The sequence below is a fragment of the Alligator sinensis genome, unplaced genomic scaffold (genome assembly GCF_000455745.1).
Source record: "Alligator sinensis unplaced genomic scaffold, ASM45574v1 scaffold38_1, whole genome shotgun sequence".
Classification (NCBI taxonomy): Eukaryota; Metazoa; Chordata; order Crocodylia; family Alligatoridae; genus Alligator; species Alligator sinensis.
In genome coordinates this window covers 641731-647574 of record NW_005842179.1, presented here as the reverse complement: position 1 = coordinate 647574, position 5844 = coordinate 641731, and positions in this window count along the sequence as shown.

Sequence of the window (5844 nt, the reverse complement as noted above, 5' to 3'; positions counted from 1 at the left end):
TCTTTCCCTGTTTTTCTTTCCCTCCTCTTTTCATTTTTGTCATTGAAAGGAGAAAATGGGGAAGAAAGGGAGGAAAAAAAAGATTGCCAGTTTTCATAAACCTCATAAATGGCCAATCAAATAGCATTTTCAAAAATGGACATTTTTAATTTTGAAATATTACTCTCAAACATTTTGTCTGGTTGTAGCTATTATGATGTTTACACTCTGTGTGTTCCAAAATAAAAGAAAGCACTTGAGCACTGCTAGTATATTCTGACTGTTTATCACACTAAATATTTTAATTTCTTTGGCAATAATTCAACTGATGCTACCAAAATGGTACTACATTAGCTTTAGTATCCACAGATTTTCTTGGCATATGGCATACTCGTTTTTCATATTAGCTGCTTCTTCCTAAACTGACAAAAAGCCAAACTTGTAAAGAGAATGGGTTTAGACAGCACTGAGAAAATATTGTTATATAATCAATCACATTTCCTTTAATGAGAAAAAGAACTAAACAGGATGCACTTTATACATTCTATTTGAACCCGGCCACTTACTTTCAGTGTAATCACTAGCTTCTTGATATTATAATGTTCATTCACAATACTGAGGGCTAGTTTTTAAATGTCAGTCTTCACTAATGTTCTGTTTTTTGCTACACAATAAAATGGCCTGTTTCCGATCTCCAACCTTCCTTCTTTCCATCCTGAATATAACATTTAACCAGAGCTGACTGTATCTTCTCTTGTGCACCTTATTACAGACTCTGATGGGTAGAGCTGACATTACTTTTACCACTTTTTCACTGGTGTAACTTCAGTTATTACACTGATACCGGTCTTGGTTTATACCAGTGTAAATGAGATCAAATTTGGCCCTGACCTAGGAACTGTGTTGGCTTTGTGTTGCATAGGTATTATTGCATAACTATTGCAATCTTTAATCATGTTTAATCATAAATAATGATATTATGATTCACCTTCATTTGCTTAGTATAAAGCAGTGCTATTTGCTGTTTATATAGCTTGAGATATAAACATCACGGGTGAAAATATCTCTGTATCTGGTAGTTTCCAGCAATGCAGCTGTCTTTTCTTGGAAGGTGGGGGATGTTGTGAATGGAAACACTGTACTGATAAACCCCAGCTCAATTTCAATTCAAAATTCAAGTTTCATTCTTTCTTTATGCTTCATCTCATCTTCCTCCAGCCTTGGGACATTTCTTTCTCTCCAGGAAGTTAGTTCCAAAGTTTCTGTCCAGCCCATGGAGAAGTTGGTCTCCTATACTCCTGAGTGTAGCTTCTCCTGTGTTCCACAGTTGTGGGAAGTCAGGTTGGTGGGATAAATGGCAACATAAATCTAATCATAAAGGGCTCATCTGTACTGCCTCCTTGCTGTGTGAGGGAGCACACTGTCCCACCTACTTGTTCTTGTACCACATGCGTCACATCCCCAAAATGAGGCAATGTAACCAACTTAGAGCAGCCCTGAAACCCAACTTAGTTCTGCTCTTGTGTGTGCTTTTTGGTGTGCTGTCAGGAGTGCTTTAAGGGGCAAATATGCTTTGTTTGGGGGGTTTGATGCCTGTGGATCTGGGGGGAGTAGGTGGAGCATGCTTTCTGGAATGTGGGGTCTGCAGCCTGGGATGTAGCACTGACATGGTGGAAGCATACACATATTAGGACAGAGGCTTCAAATTAGATTTGACAATACATGGGAAACAACTGAAGACTGAGGAGCACCAGGGTGACATGCCTGTATTTACAGCAATATGTGCTGATGGACTTCTGCATTTTGTACCAGATGGGACTTTTTGAGGATGTTTCTATCCCAGACATGATTTAAAGGAATCAAACATGGAGATCTTACATGCATAGATCATTGTGGCCAGGTCTGAATCTATCTGGATAGAGTACGATATTCTGGTTGCTAGTTAGTCAAAGTGTCACTGTGATTTTTGGCACTGTGATTAGTTAGATCTCCTCTACCACAGATGAATGCAAAAGGACACCAAGGTTCAAGAGTTCAAGGACAGAGATTCTCAGAGGTGGGAAAATGGTATGGAGGAAGCTGATTCCTTGAAGTTTTTCCCTCAGCCTTCCAGCATCACTGCAGTCTCCCCTGGATTTAACTTTAACCAGCTGCTCTTCATCCCTGGGCTGATTTCAGCCTGACAGTGAGAAACTAGGTTGTGGTGCTGAGATTTGACAAAAAAGAAATGCAGAACTAGGTGATGTATACTGGAATTTCTGTCCTGGCTTGTCCTGGCAAAAAGCTAGTAATTTTTAAAGAGGTAGACTTGATCTAGAAATTCTTGGGCCCTTGCTTTGGAAAATGGAGGTTGACAGAATAAACATCACATATAATTGGTGCATAATTTAATGTTATTTATAAAAACATCATGAAATGATGCGAGCAATAAACTCAATTGCTTAGACTTCTCCACTGAGAACAAGATCATGCAAAACATTTTCATGGAAGGATTTGTTTTTGGCCAAATCCTCCTGCTGGAGAATTAGTACTGTTTGGATACTGTGTGAGAGGTAAATAGAAAATCCTTATCCAGATAAATCTATGTTATGTGTTGTTGCAGAATCAGTTGGATAGCTGCAAATATTCTTTTACAGTGGTATGCATGCACATTTTAGATTTACCATACAGAAAATTTAGAAGTTATATCTCAGACTACAAACCCATAGTATGTATATGTGCAGTGAGCCTCAAACTAGGTACAATTTTAATAGAAATAAACAAATAGCAATTCTAATAAAAACAAGGTTAAAGGAAATGCACATATTGATCCATATCCTAGTGTAAATACATGCTGCAAGTGAGGGTATCAAATGATTCCTTTGGGTTTGTCGAGGGTAAAAGACCCAGGGTAATTCCCTACAACCAGGTATGTTTTGCCTTTCACAAGGTGGCCATTAAAAAAAAAAAACAAAAACATTACCCCATGGAACCTGGCAGTACTATGAATATAGTTTAATAACCCTTAAGTCTTTAGAGGGTCATGCAGCCCAAATGCCAATTTGTAACTGCTCTCACCTAACTCCATATATATATATATATATATATATATATATATATATATATTCTGGTCTACCTTCCATTATGCAGCCAGAAAGCCACAAGACTGTTTGCCTTCTTTACTGGCCTTTCTGAAAATATTAGGCAGTGAACAACACACTTGAAATGGTCCTAGTCAAAGGACCCCTTCCTGCTATGTCTCATGGGAACCAGCAAAAGGTGAGAGTCAAAGGCTCTAAATTTCACTGCAGAGAAAAGATAATGAAGGAAAGACCAGAGATAAATGTTAATCTCAATATAAATATTTAAAAGCAGAGTTTGACAGGGGACATTTGCAAGAGAGCAATTACCCACCAATAAATAAAACCAGATAACTCAAAGAAAACACAGATGAGGGTTAAAATCCACCAAGTATCTAAAACTGAAATCAAAATAAGTTTCAAAGAACGATGCCATCACTGATCAGTCCTTTGATATATTCCAGTCTAACATGAAAGAAATAATCTGTGTAGCATTTTCCTTTTCCAATAGCTATAAAATGTAGATGAGAATACACTCAGTATATGATTATAAGGATCTAGGACAGCATTCTTTGATAATGGCAATATAGTTAAATGAGATCTAAAGAGAAAACAATAAAGGCAATTTTAAAAGGCCACAAAAACCTTGAGTAGACAAGGAGTACAGGCTACTAAAGATCATAAGGAACAGATCATTTTGAGTCTTGTGGTAAGCCCAATCTTTTGGGGAAAGTATTATAACACAAGCCTACGTCTGAAAAAAATATTTTTTTCCAGCTAATTACTGCATAGTAAAAATCACCGTCAACACAGGCAGACCCTTACTGCACAGTAATTTGCTCTACGCAGCAGTTAACTTGCTATCTGTAAATGCAAGTAGCAAATTAACTGCCGAGTAATTGCTGTGTAGTAAGGCACAATGTAGATGGCTGATGGGGAGCAAATTTGTCAGCAAGGCAGCAGGGGACAGGAGCAGGTTCCACCACTGGAGCCTGGGTGGGGACAGTGCCCCTGCCCCAGCAGCAGGGTGCTTCCAGCCCCTGCTCCACGTTCGGGATTGTGGAGCAGGGGCTGGGAGATTGCTCCCTGCCCCTGTTCTGCAATCCCAATCACGGACCTAGAGCTGGGAGCTCCCCGCGGGGAGAGTTCCCCTCCTAGCCTGGAGCTGGCTGGGACCTGCCCCAGACCAAGACAGATGGCCATGGCCAGCCCTGGGCTGTGCAGGGAAGTCTTCACATGCAGCCTGGAGCTGGCTGGGGGCTGTCCTGTTTCAAGCAGTCCCCAACCAGCTCCAGGCTGTACATGCAGACCTCCCAGTGCAGCTCGGGGCTGGCTGGGAACTCCCAGACCTGCAGCTTTTTCCCAACCCTGTGCCCTGATTGGGTATTGATGCATGGGGCTTGGAAAGAGCTGTGAGGGAGGAACAGGTCCCAGCCCCCTGCCCCGATCTGGCAGTGGGGCGGCTAGCACTGAGCAAACTTTAGTTAAAGAGCCCCTGCCATCATTTTTCAGTATGGGGACCCTGATACACAAAGCACTAGAGTCTGCTGGAGTGTGGTAATTACCATGCTCCAACAGACTTGATTAATTACAGTATGTCAGAGCAGCCTTGCTGCATGTGTTTAGGTGCCCAAAATGTCTGTTCTAATAAGATACTATCCATAGGGTGGATTTGCCTACAATGCAGATAGCTTCTATTACAATGCTCTCTGTTAAAAGGCTGGGGTGGTGGAAAGCCTGTTCAAGAGAGGTTGTGACAGTATCAGGTACCTTCTATTTTCTTTGTGTGTGTATGCATATGTCTGTGAGTTGGGAGTGAAAGGACTTCAGTCATTCTATGCAGGCCCAAAAGGGTTCTGCTCTGTCTGGGGAAGGATATAATCAGGGCACTCAAAGATGTGGTGATACAGTGTGACTTCAGTTCATCTTCTATTGATTAGGCTTCTATGGAGCCATAAGAAATTATAGTTTCATAGTTGGTAGGGTCGGAAGGGACCTGACCAGATCATCAAGTCTGACCCAGGGTGTTGGCAGGGGTTATTGCGGGGCCCCTAGCACGACTTGACGAGCACTCATGGTGCTCTGGCCAGGTGCCAGATCACTGGAAGAAAGCCAACGCAGTCCCCATCTTGAAAAAAGGGAAGAGGGAGGACCTGGGCAACTATAGGCCCATTAGTCTTACTTCAATCCTGGGGAAACTGTTTGAGAAGATCATCAAGGAGCACATCTGTGATGGGCCAGCAGCAGGGATGATGCTCAAGAGCAACCAGCATGGTTTCATTAGGGGCAGGTCCTGTCAGACCAACCTGATTGCCTTCTACGATCAGGTCACAAAAGCATTGGACACAGGTGTTGCGGTGGATATAGTCTTTCTTGACTTCAGCATGGCCTTTGACACTGTCTCCCACCCCATCTCATCAAAAAACTAGGTGACTGTGGCATTGATGCCTACACAGTCAGATGGATTGCAAATTGGCTGAAGGGTCGTACTCAGAGGGTGGTGGTGGACAGGTCTTTTTCGACCTGGAGGGAAGTGGGCAGTGGAGTCCCCGAGGGCTCGGTCCTTGGTCCCGCACTATTCAATTTCTTTATTAGTGACTTGGACGACGGGGTAAAAAGCAGCTTGTTTAAATTTGCTGATGACACCAAGGTTTGGGGTGAGGTGGACATGCTAGTAGGGAAGGACAGATTACAGCAGAACCTGGACAGGTTACAGGGGTGGGTAAATGAAAAGAGGATGGGATTCAATACTGACAAGTGTAGGGTGCTGCACTTGGGCAGTAGGAACCAGCAGCACACTTATAAG